At 42.2% G+C, this 12987-nt stretch overlaps 1 long non-coding RNA gene across 2 annotated transcripts; it reads left to right on the top strand.

Annotated features, from left to right (window-relative positions):
* The first annotated feature begins 10205 nt into the window (after positions 1 to 10205).
* On the top strand, positions 10206 to 12654 carry LOC123504287. 2 transcript variants are annotated; one of them, XR_006674787.1, is made up of 2 exons: positions 10206 to 10317; positions 11683 to 12654. It is a non-coding gene; the product is annotated as an uncharacterized LOC123504287 (long non-coding RNA). The 2 variants fall into 2 exon arrangements; XR_006674788.1 differs by having other exon boundaries at positions 10216 to 10317; positions 11686 to 12654.
* Positions 12655 to 12987: the final 333 nt, after the last annotated feature.

The raw sequence follows: 12987 nt of genomic DNA, 5'->3' as shown, positions 1-12987 counted from the left end.
GGAATTTTCTGATACCGGGGAAGCAAGAAAATTATAGTCAGGGTGGGCACTAACTGACGATAATAGGCAGTCGAAGATTCTGGACCTGCTGGGTGACTTCTCTATTAAACCATTACATGATTTAACAGCACAGCAAGCCGCGTTGAGTCATGAGGCGACCAGTATATACCAATCAATAGGAACTGAGTCTGCCGATAAGGTGCGTTAAAATTTACAATGACGCTGATTAGGAACACTTGTTATAATGAAACTGCTCGTAAATCAAGTTAGTTTTGACGATTAGAGAGAGAGAGAGAGAGAGAGAGAGAGAGAGAGAGAGAGAGAGAGAGAGAGAGAGAGAGAGAGAGAGAGAGAGAGAGAGAGAGAGAGAGAGAGAGAGAGAGACTTACAGACAGACAGACAGACAGACAGACAAATAGATAGATAGATAGACAGGCAGATAGATAGACAGGCAGACAAAGACAGACAGACAGACAGACAGAAAGACAAACAGAAAGACAAACAGAAAGACATACAGAAAGAAAGACAGACAAACAGACAGAAAGAGACAGACAGACAGACAGACAGACAGACAGAAAGACAAACAGAAAGATAGGAAGAAAGAAAGACAGACAAACAGAAAGACAAAGACAAACAAACAGACAGAGACACACGTATATATATATATATATATATATATATATATATATATATATATATATATATATATATATATATATATATATATATATATATATATATATATATATATACTAAGTCCGAAAGAGCGCCTGGAACACGATGCAGTTTGGAAAGGTGGAGCGAAGAGAGCCACTAAATATTGCACTGGCTGGAAAAGTGAATTATGTAAACAAAGGGAAAGGTCATTGCGTCTTTATTCATTGATCTGAGGAAGGCTGCGGGAGATACGGTAAAAATTTAAAAACTCAATAACTGTTTGAATACAATCTGGCTGTGTTCGAGTGATTCAATATTCACACGACACGCGAAACGGTAGCGGTGGTGGTAGCGGCGGCGATGGTGGTGGTGATACGGAGTGAACTAAAGAAATAATTGTGGTGTTTACGTTTAGATGATAGGTGATAGAACACACGCACACACACACACACACACACACACACACACACACACACACACACACACACACGCTTTAGTCCATATTCAGAAATGCTTTGTTCTCTCACCATGACTATTTTCCATGGCCACAGAGATGATTAGCGGGGTTTTCAAGAGTGTTCCTGCTGTTAATAATGCAGAAATCTTGTCAGTCTGCTTATAGAAACGTTAAAATACCTTAAAAAAATTCGTGTAAATTTAGATAAAGCTTTTGAAATAGTGGAGGTGTGGGATAAAAGTGTTTGAGAATACGAGCTTTTCCATGACTTTATATTCCAAATCACATCTTAACGCACACACACACACACACACGCACACGCAAACACACACACACACACACACACGCCTAATATACGTATCCACTCATGTGTTTTTGAGGAAAACGTACTATAAGAGTCATCCCTTCTTCCACCCAACGCTTCCCTTAAGAATAAATAAATAAATAAATAGATAAGTAAACCATTGCAACATTTTAATAAACACGGGTGAGCCATGAAAAGAATGTGGCCCGGAGGTATCATTAGCATAACTTACTAAACTATTTGAAACTATTCCTGCACTGCTACAAATATTACTTTAATCCACAAGCGAGCCATCACCACACACAATACTTTAACACAAACCTGTATCAAATGTGCGTGTGCCTGGGTACATGTGCGTGTATATGTGTGTGTGGAGACAAGCGTTTGATTCACAGGTGGATTAGGCCATTAAGTTATTCAGCGTGTCACAAAGGAGAGAGGAAGGCTGCAATCAGAGCTTCAAATATGAATCATAATTCTCTTTCCTGGATATTCGTTCAAAAAGAAGAGCGGAAAGCTACTAGTTAAACCTACACTCGGTAAAATATTCATCCCTGACGTTCCCACTTTAATGATTTCGTCGGAGGTATAATCTTAAATGCAGAGCAGGAAAGACTGAGAGGCTGAGCTTTAAGATGCAAGAGAGAGAGAGAGAGAGAGAGAGAGAGAGAGAGAGAGAGAGAGAGAGAGAGAGAGAGGAAGGAATACTAACACCAGTAATACAAACTGAAACTGACAAAAGGCGAATAAAAGAAATACACGAAGGAACTGCAGCGAAAAATGAACAAAAGACGAAAATAAGAGGAAAAAAAAAGCAAAAGGAAAAATATTAACATTTCCATTGAGAGAGAGAGAGAGAGAGAGAGAGAGAGAGAGCATGGGAAAGGAATACTAACAACCGCAATACAAAATAAAAATGATGAAAGACGAATAGAAGAAATACATTAAGGAAAACTGCAGCGAAAAAAAAATGAAAAATGAAAATAAGAGGAGAAATGACGTAAAAGGAAGAATATTAGCATTTTCACTGAGAGAGAGAGAGAGAGAGAGAGAGAGAGAGAGAGAGAGAGAGAGAGAGAGAGAGAAGAATAAGCAACATTTTCCCTCGGCATTAATTCCGGGCGGGTGAGTGTGTGTAGTGAGGTGTGTTTAGTTATTCCGACGTGATGTTGACTAACCGGTGATGAAGATAGGTTTCTTTGCCCTCCGGGAGCTGCTCACAAGTTTTAATGAGTTCTGAGGAGTAACTATTCCCCTTCACAACGACGCGACCCCTTTGCCTCCCGCCAGTCCCAGCCACTTCGTCAGTCATTACTCTTTGGGCTCTTCACTGCTCGGTGGGGCGGGACGGAGGGCTAACTGAGGCTCCGGGATGTGACGAAGCTACACCGTAAATAATTCCTCTGCTATGTGGCTCTCGTCGTCGTTGTTTTGGTGGCATTTTGCGTCTTAGGTTGAAACTGTGGTTGTAAGAAAGAGAGAGAGAGAGAGAGAGAGAGAGAGAGAGAGAGAGAGAGAGAGAGAGAGAGAGAGAGAGAGAGAGATAGTGTGCATTCGACTTTGGAGTGAGTCACGTGATATCTGACCAATAACTCCAAATCTCAAAGAAAAATTCTATTATTCCTTATCATAAATTACACAAAAATATATCAAGAAACACAAAAGCAAACTCACGAAAAAGTAGACCAGCTAAATACAAAAAGCCTCTCTACATTGAAACACTCATCTTATTCTCGAAGTCTTCATAAAGTTGCATGAAAGAATCATTGGAAAATGCGAAAAAGAAGACTTTCACTAGAGCCTATCTGTACAGCGGAATAAAGGTGTTGGTGAGTGAGCTCTTTCATCAGTGTGTTGGATGAGGGAGTACAAAGGTTTGGTTTGAGGGCTTTCGCAGTGCACCACAGGAAGGAAAGAAGCAACCAGCGAGTTCAGGGGAGCAGTAACCGTGAACACAGCAGGGGAGCGAGGTAAGGAAGACAACGCTGTGGGGACGGTAAGAGGTTCAACATATTTAACAACTGAGAATAATGCCACTCCATTTAGAAGGGTTGAGGGAGCGGAGCCCACACACACACACACACACACACCCGGTAGCTCAGTGGTTAGAGCGCTGGCTTCACAAGCCAGAGGACCGGGATTCGATACCCCGGCCGGGTGGAGATATTTGGGTGTGTAGCCCCTGTTCACCTAGCAGTGAGTAGGTACGGGATGTAAATCGAGGAGTTGTGATCTTGTTGTCCCGGTGTGTGGTGTGTGCCTGGTCTCAGGCCTATCCGAAGATAGGAAATAATGAGCTCTGAGCTCGTCTGGCTGTCTCGTCAGAGACTGCAGCAGATCAAACAGTGAAACATACACACACACACACACACACATATATTGTCTGGCGAAGCTCCCGTGAAGAACATGCAGGAGTAGGAGATTGAATTTGACAGTTGAAGGTGTATAGCAAAATGTTTAACTGACATTGACGAATTTATTACATCAGTCAGTCTGCTTACATATTAACGCGTGTGTTTTGACAGCTTGTCTTTCTGTCTGTCAGACAGACAGTCTGTTAGCCTGTGTGTATCTATTTGTCTGTCTGCATGCCTGTCTGTCTCTCAGTCTGTCTGTGCTTGGTTTCCGCGTCTTTGTACAGAAAAAATTTACGTCGGCAATTAGCAGTTTTCAAGGAAGCGCTTCAAAGCAGCAGAGATGATTGATGGCTTCCTGCTGACTACCGCTATCGCAACTACTGTTGTGGCTGCTTCTGCTGGCTTCATACTCTCCTGAAACCGCAGACCAAACCAACCACAGCTTTGTTAATGCCCCAATAATGACTGCAATTTTTTTTCGCTCCCTTCGGAACAAGAAGGATCCGCCCGCCATTTATTTGGGGGAGAAGAGTAAGTGCTTTCCGCAGACAATGTGAATCTCGTGACTGTCTGTCATGCTTTGCTGCCTCTCCACCCCACACTTCCTCCCGCACCTCTGCAACCTCAACCGTCCACACCACTTCCATCACTGCAACCTCCCACACCTTACCACAAACCCTCCACTCCCTGCCACACCACACGGATTGCACTCCAAAACACAAACCTTTGACCTCCACCTCACCACAAAGATCCCACTCACCGCCACTCTTCAGACATTACAAACGCACAAAATCTTTCATCAGTCTACACTGAAGAAAGATACTACCTAAGAAAGAAAGTATCCATTAACCAAAAAGTCTGCCACACTCGTACCTCCACCTAGCACTCGGCAGCACCTGAACCAGCCCGCCACCCCTCATCAGCTAAGCCCAACATGCTCCATCACCTAATCCTCCTTCGCTCCGCCACCTGACCGCCTCCGCCACGCCCCGCCTGCACCTCGCCGCCTCTCACCTGCTCCCTGCACTTACCTTAATATTTTTCTCTGTATTTCTTTTTTTAAAGCGGAAAACAAGCCCGACACGTTAAATCAGCAAGAATGACGCGTCGGTTTACAGTCAGGGATGAAATGAGGGAGAAAGGAAACACGAGAAAGATTTGTGCAAGACCGTTTTGGTTGTCCCTGAAGGCGGATGGGAATAAGAAAGCAATTTTGTGTGTGTGTGTGTGTGTGTGTGTGAGAGAGAGAGAGAGAGAGAGAGAGAGAGAGAGAGAGAGAGAGAGAGAGAGAGAGAGAGAGAGAGAGAGAGAGAAATTGTGTTGAATGTATGACACTTCATTGTTGTATCTCTTCTTATCTTTTTTTTTTTTTTTTTAGCGCCATCACTGTCTATTGAAGGGCACAATTGAGCGTCTTTTGAGGACTGCGGATGAAACAGCTTGATAGCCAAATGACCTCTTTACCCAAGACTTCAGTAATCATTACCTCATCAGTATTCACCATTGAGGAAATTGCTGCAAACTGGCCACAAGAAAATGATGTGGCGTTAACCTGAAAGAGGGGTCCTTACTAGACAGACAGACAGAGAGATAGACAGACAGATACACAGACTGCACCGCGGGAACGAGTAACCTTGAACCCCGTCGGATGTGTAAGCTATCCAGGCTGCAATTTACAGGACATATTCGGGTATAATTCCTTTATAAGAGAGTGGTGGAGTTGACCTATTACCTGGAGCTGCCCGCGGGCCAGGCACTCTCATAGTAGAAAAGGAGGAGGAAGAGGAGGAGGAGAAGGAGGAAGAGGAGAAGGAGGAGGTGGAGGAAGAGGAGGAGAAGGAGGAGAAGGAGGAGGAGGAAGAGGAGGAGGAGGAGGAGGAGGAGGAGGAGGAGGAGGAAGAGGAGGAGGAGGATGGACGAGGACTAGGACGAGGACGAAGAAGAGCAAGAGGAGGAGGAGGAGGAGGATAGTGTGAGGGTTATCATGGTAAAAAATATGCATCAATAGTTATATAAATAGTAATAACAATAATGATAACAAAAATACTAAAAGTATCAACAACTTACCTTGATACAGTATGCATAGATGCATACATACATATATGAGTAAATGATAAAAATATATATAATCAAGAAACAAAACATGAACTGTGAAAACTTATCAATAACAGCTAAGCAAAAAAAAAAAAAAAAAAACCTTTATTTAATAATTTTCTATTTATCTATTCATTTATCATTATTATTATTATTATTATTATTATTATTATTATTATTTATGTTATAGCCTATAGCGCCTGTAGGTATACTTGAAGAGTATCGGAAGCGCTGTCTAGCTTCCACCCATTAGCATTAGCGGCGCAAGCAATTTTATTTCTAGTGGTAGCCATATTAGGGCCCATATCACCACCCAAGCGCATCTTTGGTGTAAGGCAATTACACCTCCACCTCCTGGGTATCATGGTGACATGTAGGTAACTTTAAACCACTCGACAAGTGACAAAATTTCAAGACGGCCCGTGGTGGGATTCAAACCTGTCCGATCCTATGCTCTCCACCTTATCCACTACGCCACCGCCTCATTTTTATGTATATGAAATTGTAGTGTTCACTAAAAGTAACTAAGTCATGAAATATACTGCTGAATTCTATGAAAAGTCACGTTATATGTCAAGGAAATATACTGACTACTTTGTGCATCGCGAAGGAAATTTTCCTCTCCCTGTCTTTAGCAAGTCCCGCAGTGTTCACTCACCTCCGCTGCGTCAAACCGCTGGGGCGCGCCACGGGTAATTCGCCACTTCCTCCCGGATCCTTATCTTACTACCACTCCTCATTATCCCATCACAGTCCGGCCAAAACTGTCCTTAATGCCTGACGGAGTGAGCCTTTACAACTGATCAGTGGCGGACCGATATTAGGTATACAGAAATACCGGTATGTTAGCTTCGGTATTACCGGTATCAGAATAATTCTGATATACCATTTCACCAGTAATTTCGTTTTCAATGTACCGCTGTACCAGTAATTTTTTGTCGATATTTTGTTTCGGTATTATTATTTTTTGGTCAACGTCCTAATCTTGATATACACCCTTACTGCCCTTATTCCCTATCCTCGTTTCCCGGTGTAGGACGCAGATTGTGTCCCCCTGCAAGATCTTGTCCCCTGACTACTGCGCATGAGCAGAGGAGATATCCCTTCCATACGCACGACTCAAGCTCTCTTGATGTTAAGTAGTGTTTTTACGCTTGTGAGAGCTTCTTGTTCAAACGAAATATTCAAATTGTACCGTAATTTATCTTCTGCCAAAAGAGAGAGGGAATATGAGGGACAAAATAATTAAACTGAAAAAAGAGAATAAGAGAGAGAAAGAGAACAAACACAGTAAGAGAACGAGAGAAAGAGTGGGGAGACAAGCGAAAGATGCTTATTTTATTTATTTATTTTTTTTTTTAGTTAATTTCTATATCAACTCAAGAGAACGGGTATCACCAAAGATAACGGATATTTAAAAGAGAGAGAGAGAGAGAGAGAGAGAGAGAGAGAGAGAGAGAGAGAGAACTGACGGTTGCGTACGACGTTTTTCCCTAGGTGTCGCATGAGCAGCTGGCAGGTCACATACCACCTAGAACTTGGGCATCATGGTGACATGTAGGTAACTTTAAAACAACGCGACAAATGACAAAGTTTAAAGGCGGCAAAAAGTGGGATTCGAACCTACTGAGAGGCAACTGCTCGAACCCACGCTCACTACCTTATCCACTATACCACCGCCACTTTGCTATTTTGTGTGTGTGTGTGTGTGTGTGTGTGAGCACCTTTATGTATCTTTTTCTGCTTTCTTCCTCTCATTCCTCTCCCAACCGCAGAATTCACCTCTCTCTCTCTCTCTCTCTCTCTCTCTCTCTCTCTCTCTCTCTCTCTCTCTCTCTCTCTCTCAAATGATTTTGCTTCCTACCTCTTCACAATATGAGAATAGAAAATGACTTATTGGAGAGAGAGAGAAATTGTGTGGTTATTGGACGAGAGAAGATAATAGTTAAGTTTGCCCCTCAGTAACTCAAGGCTTAACTATGAAAGAGTCTAATAGTCTAATGGTTACTCTCGTTAGATAGTTTGAAGGTTAAGACAGTAGGAGAAATTAGAGATGGGAAGATGGAAGGAAGGATAAAGGAAATAAAATAGATTATAGCAACAGACGAGTGAATGTTACAATGCTACCTTCATCTTCCACCGCCCAACTATATAAGTATGGCATGGCAGGGTCTCGAATCTTGGCTGCAATCCACTGGACGCCGGGGAACACGACACCCTGTAACCCATGGCATGGCAGGGTCTCGAACCCTGGCTGCCCCACACTGGACGCCGGGGAACACCACCAGCTCCCACCACTAATAGAAAGCAATATATGTAGAATTAAGGTGCGTCTCATGTTCCGGCGTCCAGTGTGAGAGCCAGGATTTCGAGTCCCTGATGAGGTTAACGTTCACCCGCTTAATAGTATAATTTCCATTTTTCCCCTTATTTCATCCTTCCATCTTTTCATCTTTAATTTTTCCTGCTGTCTTAACCCTCTCACCATATAACATATTAGTATTATTAGAGAGCAGCACTATTATCATTACTATTAATGTGTGTGTGTGTGTGTGTGTGTGTGTGTGTGTGTGTGTGTGTGTGTGTGTGTGTGTGCTAAAGGTGACCTTAATTGCACAATACACACAAAATACACTCATACATGCATTATTGTTGTTGTTGTCATTGTTGAAAGGCATCGCTTCCGCGTTAGAGTAACACTAACTTGGCGCACTGCCGTGCGCTAACAAACGCCTCCATGTGACGGTCACTCACTACTTGTGCACTGGACAAGTGGACGACAAGAGCTTGTCACCAGTCACCAGTCACTAGTGCCTCCCAAACGTGGAAGGTGCTCCCTTAATGAAGCGATCATGAGGTGAATAGTGAATTTTTTTTATTTTTTATTTTTTATTTTTTACGGTAAGGCCTATAGCGCCTGTAGGCACACTTGAATAGTGTATGGGAAGCGCTGTTCAGCTTCCGCCCATTAGTAGCGCAGGCAATTTTATTTATAGTGGTACCCATATTAGGGCCCATATCACCGCCCAAGTTCATCTTGAGTGTAACCACCTAGAATCTGGGTATCATGGTGACATGTAGGTAACTTTAAACCACTCGACAAATGGCAAAGTGTTTTAAGGCTGTACGTGGTGGGATTCGAACCTACGCGTGGACGTCTGCCCGATCCCACGCGCACCACCTTATCCACTATGCGAGGAGGTGAAATTGTCTGGTCAAAAACCACAGTTGTTTAAAAGTACATCATGAAATTGTTTGAGGAATAATTAGGCGTGTGTCTGTGTTACTTAAGACTGGTGGCACGGCTCAGGTGGCAGGTGGCAGGTGGCATCCCCGCCTCACTGAAACAAGCTGTTCAAACTATCACTTCCTTATTTCAGTATTATGAGCATTGGCAATTTTATTTACTCGTCATGCCTGTAGGCCAACGTGCTTCATAATAGTGCAGGAAAATATGGCTACGTTGGTTTGGTTGGTTAAAGGATTATGTCTTGACATTTCAGTAATGTGACAACTGGAAATATTATGTACCGTAGCTACGTGTCATGTCCTCACAATGATGATGATGATAATGATAATAATACTGATAATGATAATGATAATGATAATAATAATAATAATAATAATAATAATAATAATAATAATAATAATGGTAATAATAATGATAGATATAATGATGATGATAATAATAATAATAATAATAATAATAATAATAATAATAATAATAATAATAATAATAATAATAATAATAATAATGGTAATAATAATGGTAATAATAATGATAATAATAATAATAATAATAGTAATAATAATAATAATGGTAATAATAATGATAATAATAATAATAATAATAATAATGATAATAATAACTAATAATAATAATAAGAGTAACGATAATGAAGTTAATGATGATAATTATAGCGTTAATAGTAATAATAATAATAATAATAATAATAATAATTATAATAACAATAATAATAATAATAGTAATAATAATAATAATAATATTAATAATAATAATGATAAAAATAAAAGGAAGGATATTAGCATTTTCACTGAGAGAGAGAGAGAGAGAGAGAGAGAGAGAGAGAGAGAGATGTATAGACATAAAGCTATGTAAAGGAGTGTCACATGAATGAGGAGGTTTGAGACCTACGTGGCAACCACCTGCTTAGCCTGAAGGTAACAATGCTTACATAGACCGATGTTCACCGAGAGTGGTTAGTTATTAAATGTCTTTACTGCAAACAAGGGAGGGGGTAGGAGGAGGGGGGAATAGGAGGAGAAGGAGTATGAGGAGGAGGTGAAGTGGAAAGCAGTGAGGCAAAATGGAACGCTTTATTCTATGGGCATTGTGGAGGTAAGACGTGTGTGCGGCAAGAACTGTTTCTGCCGACTGCGTTGTTGTTGGTGTCATTCCTCTCGTGGCGTCGTTGCTGCTGTTGTAGGTGAGGAAGATATGTTAGAAATTGTTCAGTGGTGCTGATATTTGGGTGTGCGTCTGCGTCTGCGTGTGTAATGAAGGCCTTATCATGAACAGGAGTATTTGAAAGTTCCATGTTGTTTGTAGTGTACTTCTTAAGTCTCCTACGTGATAATAGTTAATCTGTATTGGAAATTGTCATTCAGTTATGAAATTGAAAGCGCCTCGTAACGTTTGTTGAACGCAACACCCTCCTAAGCGTTTCAGAGTTTGAGGGCACGTTTTTCTAGAGTAACTTTGTGAGGAACATGCATATTATGAAATTTTGCCAGTGTACTTGACACCGTCCCCGAATATACCAATGTGTCAATAATGAACAGTATATAATAATGGCACTTCTCCCTATAAAAACAGGAGAAAGTAACTTAATCCCTCACGAAGAAACGGACAAGTGGTGAGAAATGGTGACGTAGTACTATGTGACGTAGTAACAAGCTCCACCCACATAGTCCCTCTCCCTGCTCCTACCCTCCCTCTTCCATCCCCCCTCCCCATATTTCGCTCCCTCTCCTCTCCTCCCTTCCCTCCCCGTCTATGTATTCCCCTACCTCTCTCTCTCTCTCTCTCTCTCTCTCTCTCTCTCCACTTGTCCGTTTCTTCGTGAGGGATAAGTGACTTTCTCCTATTTTTATAGGAAGTGCCATTATTATATACTGTTTACGATTCATGACACATTGGGGTATTAGGGGAGGGTGTCAAATACAGTGTGGCAAAATTTCATGATATGCGTGTTCCTTAAAGTTCTAGAAAAACGTGCCCTCAAACTCTGAAACTCTTAGTAGGGTAAATCTTAAGTTGTTGGGGGTAGGTGCACCAGGTTAGGTGGCACGGTAGGTTTGTTAGGTTAGTGGAATATTGCGCTGTGCGAGTTGTTGGGTGCCGTGACGTTTCAGCCAGTTTCGTATGTGCTGTGAACCAGTGTGACGCATCAAGCAAGTTAGTGATGAAACGTCACGGCACCCCACATGCGGTGTTTAATCAGTAATGTTTCTGAATGCAAGTAAGATTGTGTAAAAGCTTCAAATTGGTTGTGCATAGTAACTTTATTTTGTGGGCTGTTCAATTATCCACGATTGTCACTATCTGGTGCTGTAAGTGTAGGAACAATGAGTATTACGCTTTGTTGTGGTGCACATGCTAGGTACTCGCCATACGGTAGTTAGGTCCGTAAGTAATTATATACGCAGTTGCCTATGAGGCTAGTCACTGATTATACTGTGCAGTTTATCCTAGTATCATAGTAAAGGTCTTGCATTAGTCATTAAGAACGACTTGATGACACGGCAGTTGAAGGCTATTTCTCGATTGATGATTGACAACTATGTTGCAGCAGTGTACAACAAGGGAGAAGGTCGGGTCATGCCGGCCAACCCCTCAACATGGGCAAACAAGTCTATCGTCAGTCAGGAGATTGAGCGCGTCCCGCCACAAGTCTGGTACCGGCCTCCCTACATCTGCGCACTATCAACTTAGTGGATCATACCGGTTTCACCCTAGGTAACTCCTCGGCCACAGCGGCGATAGAGTCCGACCTGTACTCGCCCAAGCGTCTGAAGCTCCGGCATCCTGCTCCTCCTGCTCTGACCATGTGAAAGCAGTCTAGTTTTCCTCTACAGAAGAGGACGCAGACTACGGAGGGGTGCGGTCCTCCACATTGGAGGCATAGGTTATCGGGAATTGTTCGGTCTTCGTGTTCAAGGTAATGTAGCGATGGTGATAGAAGCTAAACTCGTAAGGTTCGTTTCCGGAATAGAATGAGGAATACCGGGTAAGTTTTGAAAGTGAGGCTTGGAGATAACCGTTACCAATAAGTGTTTCAAAGAGCGGGTAAATTGAATTATTTAACGGGGGACGCACACGCACATAGCCTACTTTTATTCATGATAGAAGTGTAAAGAGGTATTTTATGTTGCAGACCCTGCCACTACTGAAGGGAGAACCAGACCAGCGTATCCTAACACCCAACCTGCGGCAGAAAAGTAGCTCTTGCACTGGAAGACGAACGGTCTCGCTGCCCCTTCTATGGAGGAATTGGATCCTGCCTCGCACCAGCTGTATCCTGATCACGTGGTGCCATCCAAGGAGGGAGGACACGTCTCGCTGCACCTTACATGGGGGCATTGGACTCTGCTTCGCCCTAGCTCTGCATTGACATGTGGTGCCGTCCAGGGAGGGAGGACACTGCCTCGCTACACCTTCCCTGTCGGAATTGGACCCTACCCCGACAACACGTGGTACCATCTAGGGAGGGATGACAGACTACCTTGCTTCATCTGACCAAACCAATACATGTTGTCAATCACTCTTGTAATGTCATTATTCCTTCCATCTAATGTCAATGTACCCACAAGTGTAATGGTGTTATTCCTTTTGTTGTGACTTGCCCACATAACTGATGTTGGTACTTAATAAATCAATGAAGAAAATTGATAGGGATTCTATTTCGGTGATTCCTTTTTACCTTCTAAGAACTTGTTCTGGAGATTATAAACCTAGCCTAATATGATGAAACCTTTTAACCTCATATCGTCAGGTTATACAATAAACCCATACTGTCAGGCTATATACCCTATCATCCCTACCTACAAATAGTCCCAGCATTTCAAAAATTTTAATCTAAAAAAATTACGAACAA

Source organism: Portunus trituberculatus, chromosome 15 (assembly GCF_017591435.1).
Source record: "Portunus trituberculatus isolate SZX2019 chromosome 15, ASM1759143v1, whole genome shotgun sequence".
Taxonomy (NCBI): Eukaryota; Metazoa; Arthropoda; class Malacostraca; order Decapoda; family Portunidae; genus Portunus; species Portunus trituberculatus.
Note: the sequence above shows the minus strand (reverse complement) of the source record. Positions and strands in the feature narration are given on the sequence as shown.